This window comes from Bos taurus, chromosome 13, assembly GCF_002263795.3.
Source record: "Bos taurus isolate L1 Dominette 01449 registration number 42190680 breed Hereford chromosome 13, ARS-UCD2.0, whole genome shotgun sequence".
Lineage (NCBI taxonomy): Eukaryota > Metazoa > Chordata > Mammalia > Artiodactyla > Bovidae > Bos > Bos taurus.
Window position 1 is genome coordinate 80,653,301 of NC_037340.1, and position 26,074 is coordinate 80,679,374.

At 44.9% G+C, this 26,074-nt stretch overlaps 1 protein-coding gene and 1 non-coding gene across 2 annotated transcripts in view; both read left to right on the forward strand.

Annotated features, from left to right (window-relative positions):
* The window catches only part of TSHZ2 (teashirt zinc finger homeobox 2), a 494,166-nt gene that overhangs the window by 72,659 nt on the left and 395,433 nt on the right, over nt 1-26,074 (forward strand). The window lies entirely within an intron of this gene.
* On the forward strand, nt 21,145-21,217 carry TRNAC-ACA (transfer RNA cysteine (anticodon ACA)). The gene has a single exon. It is a non-coding gene; the product is annotated as a tRNA-Cys (tRNA).

Below are 26,074 nucleotides of genomic sequence, written 5' to 3' on the forward strand. Positions count from 1 at the left end.
GAGAAAAGTCCACACAAAGCACTTAATTTAGTGCTGGGGGCAGAAAAGAAGCAACTGCTCTATCCTTTCACCATCGGCCTCACCACCGCCGTCATCTTTCCGAACCGCAACCCTGCCTGGACCGTTAACTGACACAGAAACGGGGTCACGGGGTAAAAAGCTGTCGGTGGACGAATACTGACCGGCCCTCCTCCCCTCTCTCTGTATCTGTTTCCTATCTCATAAATCAAAAGAGTCGGACCAGAAGCTTTCTGAGGTCCCTTCCAAACCTGACATTCTGTGATTCCAAGACATAAGGAGGGCCCCCGGATTCCTCCCCGAGCTTTCAAAGCATTCCCCATGTAAGCTTCAGCGAGGGTCTGGAGAGTGTATCTGTCAAGGGGGCTGCAGGCAGGGGGGAGCCGCGAAGCCAGAGTATGAGGCAAGCATGGGAACAGCCTTAACCACAAGCTCTGGCCTTGAACCCATCCAGGGAACACTGACGTGCGCCACACTGACGTGCGCCAACGATGCATTATCTGTTGACGAGCCTTCCCAGGAAATGGTGTTCTGGAACCCTCCACAGCCAGTGACCTCGGCCACCCCCATCGGTTCCCTCCAGCACTGGTCTCCTCTTTCAGGGCACGTGGGGGGCAGCAACAAGACCCCCGGGGCTTTGCTTGTGTGCTTCAGGCAGCCTCGCCTCTGAACAATCCAGTGTGATGACAGAGGTATTATCACCCTGAGCTATAAAATACACACCAACAAAGAGACAATGAAAACAGTGACTACAAGTTTGTGTGCCTGAGTGCAGAGGGAGCAAATTCTGCTAATTAGAAGAAGAAATCTTAACTCCATTTAGATTTCTGCAAATGAATCAGTATTTGATTCAAAAAATGTGGAAGCTCAGCTTAAACAGTCAAGTAGGTATTGCTAGGAATCCAGGCTCTGGAGTCAGACAGTCTCTGCCCCTGGGCTGTGGCCTGAAGCAAGTTCTGTGTCCTCTTAGAACTTCACCTCCCTTGTCTGCAATGCGAGGGTGGGAATCCTGACCTTGTGTAGTTGGGAGGTTGACTAACAGAACCATCTTCTTTAGTTAATAAAGGGTCTGGCACCTGGGGCTTCCCTAGTGTCTCAGACTGTAAAGAATTCGCCTGCAATGCAAGAGACCAGGATTTGATCCCTGGCTTGGGAAGATCCCCTGGAGAAGGAGATGGCAGCCCACTCCAGTATTCCTGCCTGGAGAATCCCATGGACAGAGGAGCCTGGCGAGCTGCAGTCCATGGGGTCACAGAGAGCTGGACATGACTGAGTGACTCACCCACTCGCTTTTACTCTTCACTGGCACCTGAGCCCTCCATACACGTCGAGAACAAGGTGGGACCTCTCTGGCGATCCAGTGGCTAAGAACCTGCCTGCCCATGCAGGGGCCATGGGTTTGATCCCTGGTCTGGGAAGATTCCACAGCCCGTGCTCCACAACCAGAGAAGCCGCTGCAGCAAGAAGCCTGCACGTCGTAAGGAAAGAGTAGGCCCCACTCACCACAACCAGAGCAGCACAGAGACCCGGTGCAGCCAAAAATAAACAGATAAAAGCGAATAAACTCATAAAAAGTAAAGAACGAGGCAGCTCAGTTGCTGCTGTCCCGTAAGTCATCTCCGTGGAGCGCACTGAGGAGGGGATGATCTCGAGAATAAGCGTGTGTGAATGAAGATGCTAGAAGGGTCTGTGACATATCGGATGCAGCATGCTCCCCATGAAGACCCACGCGGCCATGAGAGCACAACCCATTGTTCTGAGAACTGCTTATTCTTCAGGAAAATGTTAAAAGTCTAAGGCTTTGTGTGAAATCTCCTGGTTTTTTTTTTAATGCTGTCTAGTTTATTAAACTGGATGCCTATTTAGCTCCAGTAAAACTAGACTCCCTCAACACTTCATACCCTCTGAAATAGCAGTGGCTTTTTTAAGGCAGAATTTTGTCTCGCATAAAAGTGCAGGCAGGTGGTTGAGAAGGGGCAGTTCACTTTTTGTGGTCAGGGACCCAGGCACCTTCTAACTTGTTGCTCTGCTGCCTTAATAAGAAGCTCCTTCTCGTGGTCCAAGGTGGCTGCAGTAGCTGCTGCCATCACATGTACATTCCAGGCAGCAGGGAAAGGTAGAAGGATGCTCCTCTTTTAAAAGTATAACCTGGAAATTACACCTATTTCCATACATACCTGTGACTAGTACATTGTCATAAGGCCACATCTTTCTGACAGAGAGCCTAGGGAGTGTGGTTTTTACTCTGGGTGGCCAAATACTCAACCAAGAATCAGGATCTACAACTAAAAGGAAAAAGGAACAAAGCCACAAATAATGTGGATTTTTTTTTTTTTTTTTACATGAACACGAAGCTAAACACATCAGTAGGTCACTTGGGAACACAGGAAGAGCCAGCCTACGTTGAGGATGTGGTAAGAACATTTCGTTTCAGTAGAAGTTTCTGTGTATTAAGATGACTATCAGCACCAACATCAAAGTAGTTCCCATGCATTGAGCGCCTACTAGGGCTTAGTCAGCCTTGGGTGCTAAGCACGCGTGAGGCTTAGTCAGCCTTGGGTGCTAAGCACGCGTGACTCCTCCAACCCTCGGAACAACCCTGTGAAGGTGGCCAGCCTCCTTCATCAAACGCGGGAACAGAAGTCAGAGGGATGCGGTGATTGACCGGTGCGCGCCGTCTTTGAGCGGCGGGGCAGGGATCTCGTCTCAGGCCCCTCCCACACCACGTCTTTGCTTCCTCCGTGCCGGGGACAGCGGTCCCTCACCTCCCTCCGCCCCTCCTGGCTCCGCGCAGTTCTCCGTCCTGGTTGGGAGGAACCTCGCCCCAGCATCGTCACAAGCTGGAACCCAGGTTACGGGAGGTCACAGACAGCCCAGGACCCACACATGCAGACGTTGGGCCTTCCCGCTGTTCTTTGATCTTTCTCTTGATTAAGTTACACATTCCTCCACCTACTTACATTTTAAGAGGAGGAGAGAGAAAATGTGAAATAATGACTCTGAGCCGAACTGCTTTTCTTCAAAATCACGAATAATTGTTTTCCCGGGGTGTCTCGGAAGGCGTTCCCCTCTCATCTCTTGCCCGGGGCTTGGCAGTCGACTTCAGATTGCCCCTTGCTTGCTTTTTTTCTAGCACAAGCGTTCCGTGTAATCCATCATCCTAGCCATTATCCTGCTTCTGATCAAGGGCAGGATGGAAAAACTCCCTCTCGCTTCAACACCTACCACCAGCTCTTTGATTTGCCAGGCGTGGGCAGGAGGGAAGTTTCCGGCGAATGACCTCAGACCCTCTCCATGCAGGGCCCCACGCAGCAGCTACATCGTAGTCAGCCTGGGAAGAGAACATCGAGCCAGCTCTCTGTAAACAGCAAATGGCTTCAAATTCATTTCTTTTCCCTTGTTGCCAAAAGGCTTTTCTTCCTCCTCCTTTTGTGGGTACCCTGTGCGTGAAGGTTTCTGGGAGAGGTTCATCGCATGCACCTCCAACCAACTTACCAAGCTTGAAGCATTCCTGGGCAGCCCAGCCCTTATCAAGATAAGTAGGTCAGCAATTCATCCAGCTGGCCATGGAACTGAGGCCGGGTTTCTCTCAGCCTCCCCATGGATCTACAGCTGGGCCCAGATCACCTCCGGTGGGGGCTCTCCTGAGCTCTGTAGGATCTTCGGGGGCTCCCTTGGCCTCACTCACTAGACGCCAGTGGCAACCCCTCCCCAGTTGCTACAACCCGAAAGGTCTCCAGACATCGTCAGGTAGCCCCTGGGGGCTAAATCACTCCAGGTGGAGAGCTCCTGCCTTAGGGAGGTTAATCCAGGTTCATAGAGCGGTGAGGGCTGTGGGTTCTGCCTGTTGGCCCTGAGGTTACTTCCTGGTCCTGTGACCTAGAAGGGGTCATTGCTTCTCTGAGTTCAGTTTCCATGTCTGTAAAATGGACAGGAGGACTGGATCTTCTTTGTGAGCTTATTGGTGGTGTCCATTGACATGTTTGTAAAAGGTTTAGAGAGCCCCAGACCCCTAGTAAAGGAGAAAAGAAAGCCAGCTTTTATGAATGTTCGCGGCTGATATCAAGCTGACAAAGCAGCTCTGAGGATGGGAGAAGTCTGGGCCCTTGCCCCCTTCAGCCTCTACCCTTAACATTCCCTGGCTCAGATGTCGTGCTCTGGTAGACAAACTTTCTAGTTCTCTTCCTGAAAATACTCTCTGATTCAGGCGGTCATACTTTTGCTCAGGTGCTTCCTCCAGTTCTGATTGCCTCCCTCCTCCTCTTCATGGTTAACACCCGCCTACTCACCCTGAAAGTGCTGCTTGGAGGCCACCTCCTCCAGGAAGCCATCCTTGCTTGCCTCCTCCCTCCCCTGACGAACTGGGGTATGTCTCATCCTCAGGGACTGAGGACGTCTCCGTCCCTTGAAATATTCTGCTATCTTCACCATTAGGTAGTGCCCTCCACAAAGACAGGAACTGTGCCTTATGCATCTTGGAATATCTGGCATTCCGCTCAGGACCGTACACTGACGCTGTTAGAACATCTGTCAGAGTGCGCGAAGGAGGGAGAGGTCGAGGGAAGGAAGAAGAAAGGGCCGGCTGCGGGAAGCGCCCAGCACAGCGCCTCGAAGGGGAAAAAGTATTTGGGTCGATGAGTAGCTACTTTTATTTTCGGCGTATTTTCTTGCTCTTGTAGTTCTCTTCACTGTGAGACTCTCCCCAGCCAATGAGCAGACCTGAATCTGCAGAGAAAGATGCCTTTCCTTCTCAAGGGCGAGCTCCATGTCTTCACAAATAAAATATCTGATACATTAGATACAAATTACGACTGCCTCTTTTTTCCAAGTTTTCTTGTGATTGTGTTCATTAACTCAACAAATATTTACTGAGCTCCTGATTCAGGGGAGAAATGACCATGGTCCTTGCTCTCAGGGAGCTCTCATTTATTACATAAATTATTATGTGATTATCATACATAATATAGTAGACATATTTATTACATAAATCGTATGTAATATTTACTTATGACATAAATATGTAAATGTGCAGTGCCAGCAGAGAGATGTAATATGCAGAGTGATCAGGGAGGAGTGGAGAGGGTTGGCTGAGTTGGGTGGGTATTTAAAATGGTCTGTCAAAGAAGGATATTGGGTAAAGTAAGGTTTGAAAAGAGAGCTGAAAGAAGGGAGGATGCAGGTCTTCTAGCTGATCCTTACACATCCCTTTAGATGATAACTCTTGGTGTGCTGCATCCGGAACTTCAAGTATAGTACCTTCTGTATCCATGGTTCAGTGTCCCAGGGATTCAATCCACTGAGGAAGGAAAATATTTGAAAAAAATTCCAGAAAGTTCCAAAAGGCAAAACTTGAATTTGCTGTCCACTAGAAATCATTAACATAGCATTTACATTTTATTTACATAGAATTTACATCGTATTTACAACTATTTACATAGAATTTACATTGTATTAGGTATTATGAGTACTCTGTGAAATTGAAAGTTTTAAGTCCCTCAGGGCTCAGTCATGTGGATTCTTTGTGACCCCATGGAATGGAAACCAGCCCCCCCAACCCCGCTCCTCTGTCCATGGCATTCTCCAGGCAACAGTACTTGAGTGGGTAACCATTCCATTCAGTGGATCTTCCCAGCCCAGGGATGGAACCTGGGTCTCCCGCCCTGCAGGCGGATGCTTTACCGTCTGAGCCACCAGGGAAACTCCATGAGTACTCTGTGTGTGTGTTAGTCACTCAGTTATGTCCAGCTCTTTGCAATCCCATGGATTGCAGCCCGCTGGACTCCTCTGTCCATGGAATTCTCCAGGCAAGAATACTAGAGTGAGTTGGAGAGCGAACGTTGCAGATAGATTCTTTACCATCTGAGCCACCAGGGACGCCCCTATGAGTACTCTGCTGCTGCTGCTAAGTTGCTTCAGTCATGTTTGACTCTGCGACCCTATAGACGGCAGCCCACCAGGCTCCCCCATCCCTGGGATTCTCCAGGCAAGAACACTGGAGTGGGTTGCCATTGCCTTCTCCTATGAGTACTCTAGAGGTGATTTAAAGTGTATAGGAGGGTGTGTGTAGGTTATACAAAAACTACTACACAACTTCACACCATGTTACAGAAGGGATTTGCGCATCCATGCACTTGGTATACTTGGGGATCCTGGAATTAATCTCCCCTGAGGGTACCTAGAGATGATTGCGTTTGCAGAGAAGAGTTAATTATTTGAGAACAGCCTGTATCAGCATGTTCCGGAGTATCTCCAGAATTCTTGCTTCTTGGGATGTTAGTAGAAGCTCACTCAAAACATGAAGTCTGCAGAATTTGGAGAAACAGGAAAACAGAACTTACCATTTTCCCTTGTTGCAAGACTCTTCAGAGCCTTTAACAGGTCAATGACTGTCATGAATGTCCAAGTGGGAATTAGGGAATGTGGTTCCCTAACTTGTTTCGGATTCAGACGGCCTTATTCAACAAGCATATTGTAGGACTTGTGCTCAGAGGGATGTATTTTGGTAAAATCTCTTTTGGACAGGGTGTCAAAGAAATATTTTAATCATATTACTATGTCTTGGGAAAAAATCCAGGTGTTTCTGAAGGATTTGCACTGGATCTTGTTCAGGACCTTTCACTGTTGAGAACTAAAGGAAGCATCAAGTGGCCAAGTCGTTTTATTCCCTTATTCCACAATGATTGTGCGAGGATCGAGAGTGCACACCTGTTCATCTGACTGACTTGGAAATGCGTTGGTCTAGCCACAGGACAAAACATTGGCACAAAAAGCTACTCATTACTGAGCCCAACTTTACTTTAGCTGCCTGTGTAATAGTCCCTGAGGTTTAGAAATGCAAGATTTAGCTCAAAGAGCATCTAAAGATCACTCTGGACTATTTGAGAAAGAGCCACAGAAGTGGCGAATCGAGAGCAGGGCCTCCGGCTACACAAGGCTGGACTCGCACAGAAATCCTACCAAGTTCTCACAGAGTCTCAGTTTGCATTTCCTCTAAAGTGGGATTCTACTCTGATGGCAGATGTTTGTCTTTATCCAAAGAAAGGTTGGGAGGCATAGAAGGGACTTTGTAGAGGAGGGTGAAAACTGAAATTGCTAGTTTGGATAATATGCCCATATGTATACATTTATAAGTTTATTACAGTAAAATACACGTAAATTTACGTCTTAGCCATTTTTAAGTACTCGGTTCAGTCATGTCAAGTATATTCACAGTGTTGCACAACCAATCTCCAGAACTTCTTCATCTTGCAAAACTGAAATTCTGTTAACAGCATCTCCTCGTTCTCCCCCACTCACAGCCTCCTTCCGCTCTCTGTTGTTGTTAGGTTGCTATGTCACGCACAGTTCTCTTAATGTCCAACACAGCCCGCCAGGCTCCTCTGTCCGTGGGATTTTCCAGGCAAGAATACTGGAGTGGGTTGCCACTTCCTTCTCCAGGGGATCTTCCCGACCCAGGGATTGATCTCACACCTCCTGCACTGGCAGGCAGATTCTTCACCACTGAGTCACCAGGGAAGCCCATTCTACTCTCTACCTCTCTGATTTTGACTACTCTAGGTACCTCATATAAGTGAAATAAAGGATTTGTCTTTTTGTGACCTGGTTCATTTAACTCGGCATAATATCCTCAAGGTTCATCCACGTTTAGCATATGCCTAGACTTCCTTTTTAGGGCTAAATCATAGTCCGTTGTATGGATATACTGTATTTTGTTTATCCATTCATTTGTTCTTCTACTTCTTGGCTATTGCACATAATGCTGCTGTGGACATGAATATATTAATTTTTGAGAATCTAATTTCAATTCTTTTGGATAAATATCTATAAGTGAAATTGCACCCGTTACATTTTTAAAACAACTCTATTGAGATATAATTCACACACCATAAAATTACCTTTTAAAGTGCAAAATTCAGTGGATTTTAGTACAGTTGACCTTTGAACAGCATGGGTTTGAATTGCTCAGGTCTATTTATGTGCAGATTTTTTTTTCAATAAATATGTAGTACGCAACCGCATGATCCAGGGTTGGCTGAATCACTGGATGTGGAGCCACAGATAAGGGCACTCACTGTGAAGTTCCAGGCAGATTTCTGAGTACATGGAAGATTGGTGCCCCAACCCTCAAGCTGTTCAAGGGTCAACTATATGTTCACAGATTCATGCAACTGTCCCCACAGTTGATTTTATAACGTTTCCACCACCCTACAAAGAACCCTATGCCCTTAGCAGTGACTCCCCACCCCTCCCACCCCCAGCCCTAGGTGAGCACTAATTTACTTTCCGTCTCTATGGATTTGCCTCTTTCGGACATTCATTTATAAATGGAATCACACTGTATGTGGTCTGGCTTCGTTCTCTTAACAGAAGGCTTGCAAGGATCATCCACGGTGAAGCCTGAATTCGTGCTTCGTTCTCTGTTTATTGACGACGAGTATTCTGCTGTATGGATAGGCCGATTTTGTTGACTCATCTGTCGGTTAGTTAATGGATGTTTGCGTTGCACCCATCATACCATATTACCATCTCCATACTTCTTGCCTTGTGACGCTGCCAACATCTAGCCTTGTGGCATTCAGAATTTTCCTTTTCTCTACTGGGACAAATAAGACCCTTTATGAAAATGTAGACCAGAGAACTCATCTGAGCGGTGAACTGCGGGTTCACCGCCCCCACCCCCCTTCACAGTCTTATTCCCTCCAAATAGAAAAGGAAGAAAACTCCATCCACTCAGCCTAAAAGCAATATATATATCTATTTTTTTTCCTTCACTATTTCTAATGGAATAGACTTGTGCTCTTTAGGGAAATCAATAGGAGGGGTAACAACCGATTATACTATGAAAAAGGAAATTTTAAAAGACTCTTTGGAAATAGTGCATACATAAAACATTTCTGAACTATCTGCAAATGCAGGAATTATCCCTCGATGCAAAGGATCTGTGCCAAAGTAAAAGTCTGCTTGGGCTTTTATGAATTTCCACGTTAGTGGCAACTTTCTCACCCCAGCGTCTGTGACGGCTGCTGCTCTCTCCTGTGTCGTCCAGTGTCCGTCTCCAGTTCCATTAGAGGACAAGGCTGTTCTGTCTAGTTAGTAATGGAGCCCTAAGTGAACTCAGAGTGTTTCAGGCATCACAGTTCTTAGCCATGTGTCCAGCAGCATTTGGATTTTACTGAATGCCAGGGCAAAAGACTCTTAGGGGTTTGGGCAGCATATTTCCTTGCTCCGGACGTTGAAAGGAATAGAAGTCACATTTGGAATGAACTGCGGGAAGACTCACCACAAGCCGCACCTGTTTGAAAGCTCAGCCGTGGGGGCAGTCTTCTCATTATCTGAGCGACCTGGCAGACGCCCCCCTCTCACTCATATTTCACGTTCACGCAACCACCGTCCAACTTTGTTACAAAGGAGGTAGAGAAACTTGTCATTTGTTTGATCATCGTCGTGGTGTAAGAATTTGCCTGTCACTTGTTTAGGATAATGGCTGAATTCTTTCGTTTGTCAGGGGATGCTTGGCAGTTCGGATGTGTTAGACTGCTCGCAAACAGCTGAAAGAAATCCACACATCCTATCCATTGTCAAGCTCATTTAGCAGATTATTCTAAGACTAAAGTAAGGGAAGATAGCTCAGGCTATGAGTCTTTTAAGAAAACATTACAGAGTGTGAACAAAAGCAAATCCACAGAACTTTAAAATGTCAGAGAACTTAGAAATCCTTCAGTTTGAAGGGTTTGAAAACTCATCTGCCCACAGAGCCCTGGCAGACAGTAAAAGGAAAAAAAATAAAACAACTGAAAAAGGAAAAGTGGCCGAGAGAGGTTGATTGCCTTTTGCAAGGCCCTGGGAGGGGTTCTAGCCTTTTGTTCAGTAATCGTATGTTTTCATGAAATTTGCAGAAGATATTGAACTTTAATTCACTAATGGGGCAGTAGCTGCCATCTCTGACACGCCCCCTCCTTCCCATTTTCCCTTACGCTGGACGATCGATGATGTTGGAGTCATCCCAGGACTTTCGTACTCGTGGGCCACAGGCAATTTTTATTTATAATTTTTTCCTACAGTATTAGACATGCTGCAAATACATTATATTCACCATTTTGTATTATTTTTCTTAAAGAGCTCTTTCCAGGTTTTAAAGCTTCAGACTTCACAAAACCAGCAGGCAAGGCAGGCTTTATGCAAATGTGGACACTTCATACCTGTCTGGTAGGAGCTGTTTTCCTGGGCTCAAGGCAGTTACCAGGTGGGTGTTGAAAAACGCCTGGTATGATCAGTTCCCTTCAGTGAAGTCAGAAATCCAGATTTTCATGTCAAATGTTCTAATTTCCAAATATTTATAACTAACCAAACAAAACTAATTGGAAGGTCAAGTTTGATCTGTGGACTGTCAGTTTTCAACCTTTGCTATTTATGATGAAAAAGCTAAATGAACAGGTCTAAAAATATTGAGCATCCATCCACACCGTCGTCTTCCAAAGCCCTTACACTGAAATGATCAACCTAGTTTGTTTTGTTTTGTTTTACTTTTAAAGCATTCAACTAGTAATCATTGAGTGCTAACTGTGCTTTTTACATAGATCTGAGTTTCTCCCAAGTTCAGCTCTTGATTAACTGTGTCCTAAGGAGCCTCCATCCAGGATTAGTGCTAGGAGACAGCCTGATATGAAATTACATCTTGCTATGCCAGGATGCTGAAGACAACTAACTGAAATTCACAATAAATCAGACAAAGCATTCAGATCCTTATTAAAAGAAAAGCTTCAAAAAAAATGGCATGAGGTTTTATATTTATGAGCACATTAAGCTAGTCCTTGTGTTCAGTTCAGTTGCTCAGTTGTGTCCAACTCTTTATGACCCCATGGACTGCAGCACGCCAGGCCTCCCTGTCTATCACCAACTCCCAGAGTTTATTCAAACTCATGTCCATCGAGTCACTGATGCCATCCACCATCTAATCCTCTGTTGTCCCCTTCTCCTCCAGCCTTCAATCTTTCCCAGCATCAGGATCTGTTCAAATGAGTCAGCTCTTCGCGTCAGGTGGCCAAAGTATTGGAGTTTCAGCTTCAACATCAGTCCTTCCAATGAATATTCAGGACTGATTTCCTTTAGGATGGACGGGTTGGATCTCCTTGCAGTCCAAGGGACTCTCAAGAGTCTTCTCGAACACCACAGTTCAAAAGCATCAATTCTTTGGCGTTCAGCTTTCTTTGTAGTCCAACTCTCACACCCATACATGATTACTGCAAAAACCATAGCTTTGACTAGATGGACATTTGTTGACAAATAATGTCTCTGCTCTTTAATATGCTGCCTAGATTGGTCACAACTTTCCTTCCAAGGAGCGTCTTTTAATTTCATGGCTACAGTCACCATCTGGAGTGATTTTGAAGCTGCCCAAAATAAAGTCTGTTACTGTTTCCATTGCTTCCCCATCTATTTGCCATGAAGTGATGGGACCAGATGCCATGATCTTAGTTTTCTGAATGTTGAGCTTTAAGCCAACTTTTTCACTCTCCTCTTTCACTTTCATCAAGAGGCTTTTGTGTTCCTCTTCACTTTCTGCCATAAGGATGGGGTCATCTCCATATCTGAGGTTATTGAGATTTCTCCTGGCAATCTTGATTCCAGCTCGTGCTTCCTCCAGCCCAGCATTTCTCATGATGTACTCTGCATAGAAGTTAAATAAGCAGGGTGACAATATACAGCCTTGACGTACTCCTTTTCCGTTTTGGAACCAGTCTGTTGTTCCATGTCCAGTTCTAACTGTTGTTTCCTGACCTGCATACAGATTTCTCAGGAGGCAGGTCAGGTGTTCTGGTATTCCCATCTCTTGAAGAATTTTCCACAGTTTGTTGTGATCCACACAGTCAAAGGCTTTGGCATAGTCAAAAAATCAGAAGTTGACATTTTTCTGGAACTCTCTTGCCTTTTCAGTGATCAAACGGATGTTGCAATTTGATCTCTGGTCCCTCTGCCTTTTCTAAAACCAGATTGAACATCTGGAAGTTGAAGGTTCATGTACTGTTGAAGCCTGGTTTGGAGAATTTTGAGCATTACTTTGTTAGCATGTGCTGCTGCTGCTGCTGCTGCTGCTAAGTTGCTTTAGTCGTGTCCAACTCTGTGCGACCCCACAGATGGCAGCCCACCAGGCTTCCCCATCCCTGGGATTCTCCAGGCAAGAACACTGGAGTGGGTTGCCATTTCCTTCTCCAATGCATGAAAGTGAAAAGTGGACGTGAAGTCGCTCAGCATGCGAGATGAGTGCAATTGTGCGGTAGTTTGAGCATTCTTTGGCATTGCCTTTCTTTGGGATTGGAATGAAAACTGACCTTGTCCGGTCCTGTGGCCACTGCTGAGTTTTCCAAATTTTCTGGCATATTGAGTGCAGCACTTTCACAACATCATCTTTTAGGATTTGAGATGGCTCAGCTGGAATTCCATCACCTCCACTAGCTTTGCTCATAGTGATGCTTCCTAAGGCCCACTTGACTTCACATTCCAGGATGTCTGGCTCTAGGTGAGTGATCATACCATCGTGATTATCTTGGTCGTGAAGATCTTTTTTGTACAGTTCTTCTGTGTATTCTTGCCACCTCTTCTTAATATCTTCTGCTTCTGTTAGGTCCATACCATTTCTGTCCTTTACCGAGCCCATCTTTGCATGAAGTGTCCCCTTGGTATCTCTAATTTTCTTGAAGAGATCTCTAGTCTTTCCCATTCTATTGTTTTCCTCTATTTCTTTGCATTGATCACAGAGGAAGGCTTTCTTATCTCTCCTTGCTCTTCTTTGGAACTCTGCATTCAAATGGGTATATCTTCCCTTTTCTCCTTTGCTTACGCTTCTCTTCTTTTCACAAATACTTGTGACAACCATTTAGTCACAAGTATTTGACAACCTCCTCAGACAACCATTTTACCTTTTTGCATTTCTTTTTCTTGGGGATGGTCTTGCTCCCTGTTGCCTGTACAATGTCACGAACCTCTGTCCATAGTTCTTCAGGCACTCTGTCTATCAGATCTAATCCCTTGAATCTACTTCTCACTTCCACTGTATAATTGTAAGGGATTTGATCTAGGTCATACCTGAGTGGTCTAGTTGTTTTCCCTACTTTCTTCAATTTAAGTCTGAATTTGGTAATAAGGAGTTCATGATACGAGCCACAGTCATCTCCCAGTCTTGTTTTTGCTGACTGTATAGAGCTTCTCCATCTTTGACCGCAAAGAATATAATCAATCTGATTTCAGTGTTGACCATCTGGTGACGTCAACATGTAGAGTCTTCTCTTGTGTTGTTGGAAGAGGGTGTTTGCTATGATCAGTGTGTTCTCTTGGCAAAACTCTATTAGCCTTTTCCCTGCTTCATGCCGTATTCCAAGGCCAAATTTGCCTGTTACTCCAGGTGTTTCTTGACTTCCCTATTTTGCATTCCAGTCCCCTATAATGAAAAGGGGATCTTTTTTGGGTGTTTGTTCTAGAAGGTCTTGTAGGTCTTCATAGAACCATTCAACTTCAGCTTCTTCAGCATTACTGGTTGGGCATAGACTTGGATGACTGTGATATTGAATGGTTTGCCTTGAAAACAAACAGAGATCATTCTGCTGTTTTTGAGATTGCATCCAAGTACTGCATTTCAGACTCTTTTATTGACTATGATGGCTACTCCATTTCTTCTGAGGGATTCCTGCCTGCAGGAGTAGATATAATGGTCATCTGAGTTAAATTCACCCATTCCAGTCCATTTTAGTTCACTGATTCTTAAAATGTCGACGTTCACTCTTGCCATCTTCTGTTTGACCACTTCCAGTTTGCCTTGATTCGTGGACCTAACATTCCAGGTTCCTGCGCAATATTGCTTTTTATAGCATCAGACTTCACTTCCATCACCAGTCACATCCACAACTGGGTGTTTTTTTTGCTTTGGCTCCGTCTCTTCATTCTTTCTGGAGTTACTTCTCCACTGATCTCCAGTAGCATACTGGGCACCTACCGACCTAGGGAGTTCATCTCTCAGTGTCCTGTCTTTTTGCCTTGTCTTCATGTTAGTGTAGTTTTTTGTATGAACTTTCAGTGACTTGGGGCTTTCTTATGGCTCAGATGGTAAAGAATCTGCCTCCAAAGCAGGAGACTCAGGTTCAATCCCTGGATCAGGAAGAACCCCTGAAGAAGGAAATGGCAGCCCACTCCAGGATTCTTGCCTGGGAAATCTCATGGTCAGAAGAGCCTGGCAGGCTGCAGTCCATGGGACATGACTGAGCGACTTTCACTTGGATGGTTTAAAGTATTTGGAGGTACTAGAAGTGTCCCTCTTTTTTACTCCTCCTCACCTTGAATCTTTACATTCATTTACTGCCTCCAAAACATTTTCTCTAGATATTTCCACACCTGGAACTTTCTCAGCATTGAGATCTCGGCTGGCATGTTACCTCCTTAGAGAACCTTCCCGGAACAGTTTATCTAAATTAGCCAGTGCCCAGCTCTCTTCCTCAAGGGTTGGCATACGACAGCCTGTGGCTGAATCCAGCCTGCTGCCTGTTTTGCAAATAAAGTTTTATTGGCACACCTCCATGCTCATTACACATCGTTACATGTTTGTGTTACAAGTGAGACTTGGGTAGTTGCAACAGAGACCTTTCGGCCCACAGATCCCAAAATATTTACTATGTGGTCTTTTAATAGGAAATGTTTGCTGACCTCCGAGACTCCTATTGATCTGTTTTATTCCTTTCACAGTATTGATTATTTCCTGAAATTATTACTGGTTTGTTTGTTTGCTTGTCTGTTTCTGATTTCTGCTATTAGATTATAAGCTTCTCAAGGACTCATTTTCTCTTCTACCTGGAATACAGTAAGCATAATCTATTTGATGGAGTGAATTTAATAAATTCCATGCCGTAGAGTTTCTGTTAGTTCAGCGAGGGGCTCCCCAGCTTCGATGCACAAATGAGTACTGTAGCTTTGCATGTCAACAAGGGAACACGTGCATGTTTTGCTTTTGGTTGCGTAAACTAGACCAACCGAACACATTGAGACAGATGAGGCCTAAGTAGTATATTCTATAATGTCATCTCTTGAACTTGATGACAAAAAGCCAAGATGTGAAACCAGTGGAAACCACGGCGAGGGTGTCATTTCATCCAGTGCCATCGTCACTAACCAGAACTGGCTCTTATTTGCCAGGCGATCAAAGCCAATTCACTCTACTTTCTTCTGAGTTACCAACCATTTTGGTTTAACCCTGTCTAATCAAATAAATGAGTTTCTTTAAAAAATCTCCACCTGTGTAAGGAAAGATGCCCTTATTTTGTCTGAATACTTACATCACCTTGTCCCATACCATGTTCATAAACCCTAACGTTTTGCATGCATAACAGCTTTCCAGAAAGCTGTCTTTATCTAAATTTATCCAGCCATTAGTTCCCATCTCATATCCTTGTCGCTTGAGGATTTATTTACTGGTTCCTTGTCTATTAGTCTTTTTGTCCTCTGACTGCTGTCTTGAAAGCAGGCACCGTTTCGTACTTACCTGTATATTTCCCTCTATTACCCAATATGTGTTTGGCCTGAATTGAGTCTGGAGTCAGCACCAGGCCCCTGACCCTGTGCTGGGGGTTATTTTCAGATAAGACTGTTAAAGTTTCTCAAGAGCCCTAGAATCTTGTCCTGGGAAAGCTCACACCTTCTAGAAATAAGCCTACTCCAATGCACTCATTTGCTATGTTAAGTATATACTTTTTTAAAGAAAACAATAGCTATTCGTTTGCTTTTGAAATTATTATTGATTACAATTTTAAGTTTTATTTTTCTGTGTCTCTACCAATGTATGTTTGGTCAGATCTCCAAGCATTGAAGGCCCTGAATTTTTTGGAGGTTTCTGAAAAGAGGTGCATCCCCTCCATCCCCACAGCCCAAAGTCCTAATGTATAAAGCAGCCCTGGACACGCGCAGGTACAACAGGGAACACTATAGACGTGATTCTGGTCCTCAGGGAGCCTGGAGTCCGGCCAGTGTGCGATGTGAGTGAGCAGGTAGTTACAAAAAACCGGAAAAGCGAGAGAAGGCCTGTTTCAGAGGAAGGGCGGGTGTGAAAGAAGACTCTAGAGGCCGGAGAGGAGTGGGGATGGGGCAGGGCGTTGAGGAAGCCCTCCCTGGGGAGTTATGTCTTAGATGAGCCTTGAAGGGTGAGAAGCTGCAGCCAGTCCTCCCCAGCTAGCTTTGGTAAGGGCTTCCCTATGGCCCTAGTGGTAAAGAACCCGCCTGCCAACACAGGAGAAACGAGAGAGGAGGGCTCAGTCCCTGGGCCGGGAAGACCCCGTGGAGGAGGAAATGGTAACCCGCTCCAGTACTCTTGCCTGGAGAATGTCGTAGACAGAGGAGCCTGGTGGGCTACTGTCCACAGCTTCGCAAAGAGTCAGACACACTGAAGTGACTTAGCACATACACACGCAGCCTTGCTAAATCTATTTAACCCATCAGCCAGTTCACCTGAAGTCATAACAGGCTGTGAAATTTATGGAGCCCCTCCCAGTATTTCAAGAAGGCAACAGCAGGGTGTTAAACCAGCTCTGGGGTCCCTCTGAGCATGGGTCCCTGTCTGATGGTGCCAGCTTCACGCCTGTAAAGCTGGTGTGATAGTCGTCCTAAAAATGGACCCAGGCCCATTCAGATGAGAGTAGGAGAATTCTGCACACTTACTGCAGCGCCTCTCGCGGTGTGGGCACTCGACGGAGGGTGCTGAATGAGGGTGGGCTTCATTAGGTGCGCCCGGGGACATGTGACCAGCATGGCTGCCTTTTGCCTTTGAGATGGCTTTAATGGATGTTATTAGATTTAAGCAGTTTATTTGGAAAAAAAAAAAAAATACACATATATGACCTTTTGGAAGAGATCTTTCCCACATTGTATCCTGAGAGTAGATGAAGATAAACTGATGCTAAACAAAAAGTGATTTTTGTTAAGGTTCATTGACTGCATTTTCAGAAGCTGCCACACGATGAAATGTATGTTCCCCCCCGCCGTCTATAAATCTGAGTAGTCCTGAATTGTCAAGTCAGGTAAAGTGAGTCCATGGGTAGCTCTTAAATGCCTTAAACCCTTGGAAATATTAGCTCCTTCTACAGCAGATGAGGTTTGGTGGTGCAGCTCATTAGCATTTGAACAAATTTGTGAGACTTTTAAGGCGTGTTGTTGGATTGAACTAAGTGGACTGATGCAGTGAATTCCAGACGGTAATGGCTCCATTTATCAAGGGAGCAGGTTTTAACATAATGCATAAACCTTTCTCCACATGGCCATTTTACTATGCATTTAATCCTCTTGCAACATGGTGCTTCAGGCAGAGGAAATGAAGAACTTAAACAAGGTTAACATTCCGAGAAAAGACTAGGGAAAAATCAATACCTCCCTCCTTCCCCAAATAAAAGATGATTTACAAAAGTGGAGATCTATATTGATGGCAGGGTCTTATAGTTGACAAAATGTACCCGTGATGTTTTGTGACTGGGACATGAGCTGTCATTGCCTCTGAATTCATGTCGAGTTTCAGGGATCATGGTATAAAATTATTTTAGTGGGATTAACTAAGGGTTATTAATTGAAAGGCTCTCCCGTAGCTTTGAGATTGAAGTCCGGGGAAGACTTTCGTGGCTTGTCTTTATCCTGTTTCACATTCTCTTTGACTTCAAAATGTTGTCTTTCTTCCTGTTTCCGTGCACTTAAAAAGTGGTGAAGTAAGTATCTTTCCTCCCACTCGGGAGATTTGCCAGAGCTTAGCAATCAAACGGCATCCCTTTGGAACACCCAGCCATTCAAGTCTTTTGTTTTGTCTATTAACGGTTTAGCAACACCTTAACTTCATGACATTTGCAGATGCAGTGTTATGGTTTTGTCTATCAGGGAGGTGACCGGGGCTCAGGACATGCAGCATTTTGGCCATTTGCTGAGATAGGAGTTTGTACTGTGTTGAGTGACACTCAGCTGTAGGAGGATGCAGTTGCACCAGTGAGCAGCTCAGAGCTACAGCACAACGTGAATTTCCAGTTTCTCTGTTGAGCTGCATCCTTTCTGCCTGCCAGTGTTGTTATAAAAGCATCGCACACCAAACAGGTGACTCTTTACAAATGACCGTGGGTTCTATATTTATACAGCTATTAAGAACCTAAAGAAGTCGCTTAAATTTTTCAGATATACCTCGCTGCGTTTTATGAGGGGAAATATATGGTTTGGTGGCTTCATAAATTTAGAGGGTTTTGAAGGCTGTGGAATATATCCTTTACAAATGTCAAGGGCCCATGGTATATAACTTTTATTTTTCAGGAGATGTTACCCTACTTTTAGATTGGAAACGCTTTGCAGCTAATCCATAAAGCAGCCCCACCGTTGCTCATTCCATCCAAACTGCCTTCCAAAGTTATTTCTTTAAAAAGTCAAATCTTCCCAATTTCCCCATTTCCTTCCTGAAAATGCTTTTCTATACGATGCTTGGCAAGACCTGGGTATTAACAGCAAGAGTTTATTCAGCTAAGCCAAACAGCCGAAAGTACACTGAATTTCCGTCACTCAAAAAATGTAAAGCTGGAACTTAAGGCAGGAGTCTGGCAATTAATCTTCCACCTTTGGAAAATTCAAAAGTATATTCTAGGTAGTAAAAACAAGTTAGTGAAATAATATCTTGAATAATGGAAGGAAAGTGATTAAAGGTGGTATTTCATAAAAATGAGCAAGGAATATTCAAACACCCTTCATATACACAGAAGTCAGGAAGATCCTCTGGAGGAGGAAATGGCCACCCACTCCAGTATTCTTGCCTGGAAAGTTCCATGGACAGAGGAGCCTGGCAGGTTACAGTCCATGGGGTTATGAAGAGTCGGACACGACTGAGTGACTTGCACTCGGATGATTTAAAGTGCTTGGATGTGCTAGAAGTGTCCCTCTTCACTCCTCCTCACCTTGAATCTTTACATCCATTTACTCCCTCCAAAACATTTTCTCTAGATATTCCATGACTGGACCTTTCTCAGCATTGAGATCTTGGCTGGCGTGTTACCTCCTTAGAAAACCTTCCTGGAACATCTTAGCTAAATTAACCAGCGCCCAGCTCTCTTCTTCGGGGGTTGGCAAATGACAGCCTGTGGCTGAATCCAGCCTGATGCCTGTGTAAGTAATAAAACTCCCGTCAAAACCCCAAAGATAGGGAAATTAATAAGCAGGGTTTTCTCCATGCCAAGCAGCACTCAGGCCTCAGGGCAGCTCGCTCTCCCTCTGAGGCTCTTCCTGGTCCTCCCAGTCAAGGCTGGGCATTGGGTGTCGTTTCCCCAGAGCCGCCATCCTGTGTTTCTGCCCATGTTGGATGCAGACTTTGGTTGCTTGTGTTCTTATCCCTCTTCCCAGCTCCACTGTCTGCACCTTATTGGCAAAGCCAAGGTCTTACTTTCCTTCCTTAACGCTTAACACAAAATTATCACTGTAGAAACCCAAAGAATATTGTGAATAAATGACTGACTAAACACAATCATGAACCTTTTTTGGAACTTCAGACCGTTTGATGAAAACAGAAAAACAAACAAAAAAACAGCGATAAGTTTGGAGACCTTAAATCCCTATTCCTTCTTTGAGTATGTGGAAGCAGCCTCCCTTTCTTTCCAAGGCAGAGAGAGGGATGGCCCACACATCCAAGATCCCCTAGCGTGGCCTCCAGCTGTGCTGAACCAACCTCTTCTGACACTAACCCGTGGGGTCTTCCCAGGTGGTCCTAGTGGTAAAGAACCCGCCTGCCAATGCAGGAGACGTAAGAAACAAGGGTTCGATCCCCGGGTCAGGAAGATCCCCTGGGATAGGGCATGGCAACCCACCCCAGTATGCTGGCCTGGAAAATCTCCTGGGCAGAGGAGCCTGGCAGTTTACAGTCCGTGGGGTCGCAAAGAGTCGGACACGACTGAGCGACCTAACATGCACACAGCCTCCTCTGAGCCTGGCTTTTCAAAGGACACCCTGAGTCACTCCAGCAGAGGCGCCCAGGAGGCGTGAAGGAAAAGACACAGGGTTGGGACTACAACATCACGCTTCTAGTCTGGGCTTTGCTAATCTTCCATATGGTGAGTCCAGGAAGCAGGTCATGGAATGTCTGGGAGATTTCCTTTGCAGAATTGTTCAGCAAGATTAGCTTTGTGGACTGTGTTGGTTAACGTGTCACCGATCATAGAGCTTCTTCTATCGACATATCGTACTTATTTTCTATGCTCGTTCTGTGGATTCAGTTGAAAACACCATCTTAGAAGGTTCTAGAAAGACTCTAGGCATCTCAGTGAGAGTCTGAATGGCTTAATTCTCTGCACTTAGCAATGAAAAGACACTATTTTTGAGTGGAGCTTAAATTCCAATTTGAAATCAATAAATGTGCTTCACTCACTTGCCTCAAAACTCAGAGAGAGGAGATGGTTGAAATAAAGGTGATCAGTCTTAAGTTCAATTCCCAACTTTTGCTGAGGTCATTCTCCTAGTTATTCCTCACATCATTTTTTTTTAATCCCTACTTAAGGAGGTTATTTTGGTCTAAAATTTAAAACTCATATGCAAAAATTAGCAAAGTTATTTTTATAAAAATGTGGACCATGTATCTTCTAAGAGGTCTTTAAGGAGACAGGCATTCTAAAACTGCCCCAGAAGCTTCAAGGGAGAGTGAGAACGTGGGCTCTTATAAGCTGTTTTCAATTGTCAACTAAGCCACACTGTCAGGTAACCTCTCTGATTTTGTCAGCTCATCTGTAAAATGGAAATTAAAGTGTCCTCCCGACTGAGCTTTTATGAGGATAAAATAAGACAGTCTACAGGAAATTGCTTGGCAAATCATAAACTGCCGTATAAACGTAGAAGAGAATCACCCAGAACTATAGTGGGTGAGTTTCTTGAGCACAGAACAGTAAGCTAGAGAAAATTCTGGGTTAACACAAATACAGAAAGGAAAACATATATAATCATGTAAATAATTATTTGGTGGCAATACTGTTTCAGAATATTGGCGAGTTAAAATACGCATTGAACTTAGACATTTACAATGGCACGCACTTGGCAGAACACTTTAAATGTTATAAGATGCTCTAAGGTTCTGTTCTGCTTACATATTATCTGACTTCCGTGGTGGCTCAGACGGTAAGAGCGTCTGCCTACAATGCAGGAGACCCAGGTTCGATCCCTGGGTTGGGAAGATCCCCTGGAGAAGGAAATGGAAACCCACTCCAGTACTCTTGCCTTGAAAATCCCATGGACGGAGGAGCCATGGACGGATGCTGCAGTCCATGGGGTCGCAAAGAGTCGGACACGACTGAGCCGCTTCACTTTCACTTTCGTATGTATTATATATGCACACTACAATAGATATTATATACATTTTAACAAATATCAGTAGGGATACACACACAAAACAAGTATAACTTAATTTATGAACAATGTACAGACTTTAAGGGTAGATTTTTAAATTCTGAATGTTTTATTGCTTTTCAAAATCGACGCTTGCAGAAGATGAAATTACAGTGTATTCTATTTACTGAAGGAGGGGTGTTCTACACTGGCATGTCGTGGTAAGGCATATACTTCTTATTTTCTCTAAAACTCCCGCCAGCAATTGCAGGTAAATGGAAATTGTGTGTGTGTGTATGTGTGTGTGTGCACGCATGCGCGTGAACAGATATGTGTATGCAAACAGCAAAACTGATTAGCCCAGGAACTCAATTTGAGCACAAAATCACAGGCATGAATATGCAAGGAAATTTGAATGTGTTTGTCAGCAACTGAATATTTGGCAAGGGGGAAAATTAAAATAGATTGCACTTAGAGCTTGGGAAGGAAGAATAAACACAAATTTACAGGTGAGTGTTAGCGAACTGCATATATACTGAATAGTAGTCTGAAACAGACTCATCTGAACTCAGTAGGAAATTGACAGTTTGCGCTAGAACACAGTAGAACTGGAAGCCTCAAGTTATGTTTCTCAATAGGAATACAGCAAATTACTATATCTACGTGGCAGGCACTCGGCTCTTAAGAGCTGGCAAGATTGAGGCATGTGAACTAAAAATTTCAGAGAGGATCAAATCAGTGTTATTTTTGGTCAATCGGCAAGATAGTCAACAGGTATCTGTGACACAGCCATTTCGCCGTTTACTTTTCAGCTCTGTGCTCGGCTGGCTTAGAATGGGAGAAAACCCTAAAACTTTAGAGGAGGGAACAGTAGATCTTTGACCCTGGCTTAGAAGGACAAATGGGAATAATCAGGGGCTTTGCAGTTGGGCACACGTGTCTTATACACTTTTAAACCTTCCTCTTTTTTCTTTTTTTGTATTGCTAAATTAAAAAAAAATTTGGAGCCTCTAAGCCATTTAGAAGATTGAAATTCATTATTGATTAAGCCACACACTATAGAAACACACACACAGAATTGTGTGCAGTCTTCTCACACCCTTTCTATGCCCACTCAAATTTGAGATTGTTCTCAAAGGAAGAACCACAGAGGGAAGTCTCTGCAGATGGCTGGACTTTTGAATCGTTCTGCCTTTCAGATACCGTCAGTCCCTGGTGGGAAGGGCGAATGGAGAGACTCCTCCAGAGCTCCTGTTTGCCTTCAGGGTTTACTCTGTTTGGTTGTAATAATAAGCCTCTCTAATCTTAAAGCATGCTAATAGATTTACTTGATGTTTTGAGGATTAAGTGAAACAGTGGATGGCCTCTTTCTGGAGGGTTAGGTTCGATAAAGAGCATGTGAGTTGCGTGTGGTGCATGACACAGCTTCACTCACGTGATCGTCGTCAGGGCTCGTCATCTCAGGAGGCCTCTGTCGTCTTATCTGCAGCATGGTGATCGAAATAAAACCTCCTTAAGGGAGCTGTTGACACATAATGATGATGCAGGAAGAGCTGTTAGCACACAGGTAGCAAAAAATTAAAAAGTGGTAACTCTTAGAGTGAAAAAGTTGGCTTAAAGCTCAACATTCAGAAAACTAAGATCATGGCATCTGGTCCCATCACTTCATGGCAAATAGATGGGGAAACAGTGGAAACAGTGTCAGACTTTATTTTGGGGGGCTCCAAAATCACTGCAGATGGTGATCGCAACCATGAAATTAAAAGACGCTTACTCCTTGGAATAAAAGTTATGACCAACCTAGATAGCATATTAAAAAGCATATTAAAAAGCAGAGACATTACTTTGCCAACAAAGGTCCATCTAGTCAAGGCTATGGTTTTTCCAGTGGTCATGTGTGGATGTGAGAGTTGGACTGTGAAGAAAGCTGAGCGCCAAAGAATTGATGCTTTTGAACTGTGGTGTTGGAGAAGACTCTTGAGAGTCCCTTGGACTGCAAGGAGATCCAACCAGTCCATTCTGAAGGAGATCAGCCCTGGGTGTTATTTGGAAGGACTGATGCTAAAGCTGAAACTCCAATACTTTGGCCACCTCATGCCAAGAGTTGACTCATTGGAAAAGACTCTGATGCTGGGAGGGATTGGGGGCAGGAGGAGAAGGGGACGACAGAGGATGAGATGGCTGGATGGCATCACTGACTCGATGGACGTGGGTCTGAGTGAACTCCGGGAGTTGGCGATGGACAGGGAGGCCTGGCGTGCTTCGATTCATGGGGTCGCAAAGAGTCGGACACGACTGAGCGACTGAACTGAAGGATCGTCACAGGGTGGTGGTGGTGTTGCGATGACTATTATTTTATGCTCTGTGACTTTGGACTTGTTACCAGGTCTTTCTGGGCTTCAGTCATCTCATCTGTCAAAAGAGAGCAAGATTGCTCCTCTCACTACTTTGAAGAGTGGCAGAAGGGACAAACAGAGATAAGGAGTTTGAAAAGCATCAAAGACCGTACGTGTAGAAAGCAAAAGCAGAATAATATAACCTAATATTCAAATTCCAAGGAATCTCAGTTTCAAAGATGCTGCAAAACATCTTTGTTCTTTGGAGAATGAATGTGCTCCAAAGAACAAGATGTGTGGATGAGCGGAGATGCTGTCGGGGCTGGTGACATCAGAGGCGGTTGAACACGGCCTGTCCCCACCCTTGGGGACATGGCTTCAAGCGCCTGCTCTTGGGAAGTGGGTATGGAAGGCTCGCCATTGAATGCAGGGGCATGTGCGTTACTCCTGACAGATGCCACCGTTATGTAATAGACATAAATGTAGTGGCCTTGCGTCCAAGTGGCAAGAAACCTAACTTTATTCCTTCCTACAACTGCATTACATTCTTATTATGAACACCTGTGTTGCTGGATGACAGAACTTGACTGGAGTCAAATCAGGGGATCTGGGTCCATTCAGCCTCCAGGGATGGTGTCCAAGGACTTGGAGGTCACATGTGGTCCTGAGTTAGGACCTTCTGTGTACTGACTCCTGCAGAATGTGCAGTCTCCCTTCTGATCTCTGAGTGAAGGCCATTCTAGAACTGCTAGTATTTTTCTAGCGATGTCTCAGACTCCTTTTCTTGGTCATAGCCCTCAAGTATTTCTTCTAGTCTTCTGCCCCTGCAACGTGGACTGGTGGAAGGGGAGACGCTTCACGAGGCATGGAAACAGACAAGCCTTCTGCTTCCACACTCACCTGAAGGATTAATTTGCATGCTGCCCCCACTTCACCCAACCGGGGGTCAAGGACTCAGCCCAGCAAATAGCCATTGGGAAGCAGAACACAGAGCTTCTTCTCAAACAGACCGATGCCTGCGTACCTAGGATGGCTTCTCCACTCGCCCACAATATACGCTCCTCTCAACACCCAGGAATCCTTATCTTTTGGGTAAAGGGAAGTGGAGAGCAGAGGTGAAATGTCTTAGGCCTAACACTTTTAGGAGAACTGAAGTTACTTTGTAAAAGCCTAGCAGGTCTGCTTTAGAAATCCCCAACGCAAGACTTGGATTCCTTGGTCTGCTTTCAACTCCAGGCGGGACTAGGACTGCCTCCTGCAGAGTGGGGCTGGGGAGACTCGGCAAAGGAGGATCCCTCCACGGAGCGAGGGACCCACTGCTCGTGCTTCAGAGACTGTTTACAAAAAACCCACCGCGGATGATTCCTGAAGGAGTGAGCCGTGATATTTTGCCACAGTCTGCACGGCTGGACAAGGGCCAGTGAGTTCCTTTCTAATGTCGATGGTTTGCCTCTTGGAGATTGGAGGGCACAGGTGGGTCCATGTTCGACTGTCACTCGAATCATCGATTATTCCCAAAGAAACCAACTGATTTTTTTTCCCAATCACATCCTATTCTGCTGCAGTCTTAAAGGACGTGAGAAATAGTTCTTTATGCTTTGTCATTCTCGAGCAGGTTGTTCATTATGTAAAAAGCAATTATAATTCAGAGAAAAACAACTCGAAGTGTGAAATGGTGAAATACGTCATTGGAACGTCCCTGGAAGTCTCCAGTTGGAGTCTACAGATGACATCTTTGTGCAGAACATAAACACATGTGCCCCAGTTGGAGGGGAGGTGTCAGAAAGCAGGTTCTCTCCGCCTCGCCTCCGACGTCCCCTTCCAAGAGTACGCATTTGGTGAATACCCACGCCAGCACCCACGCCAGCTCCCACGCCAGCTCCCATGCCCAGAGCCCACGGCATTCCCTGGGCCATCTCCGGAGGGTGACCCCTCTGCGTGACCCCACTCCACCTCTGACCTGCTCCAAGCATGATATGTTCACTGTGTGGCCGAGGATAGTTCGAAAACGTGACGCATCACTCACCTCCTTCAGAACTCCTTCCGTGACTTAAAGCATTTTATTTTCATTTCACGTCACTAGAGCGGCTTCCGGGGTGGCTTGTAGCACTTCCCAACCACACCATACTCTAAGTTTCTTTTTCTGAATTCTTTTATTTATTCATTGATGATTATTTATTAAATACATACTCTGGCCATAGATCCTTTGCTTTGGCCGCATGTAAATAGCACCGATATTTAAATGAGCACACAGATAAACACCCAGCTGTGGCAAACCATACTGAAGGAAAGCTCTAAGAGGCGACCGGGGAGCTAGACTTCATCGGGGTGGTCCAGGCAAGCTTCACTGGCTCTTAATATCTGGGAAA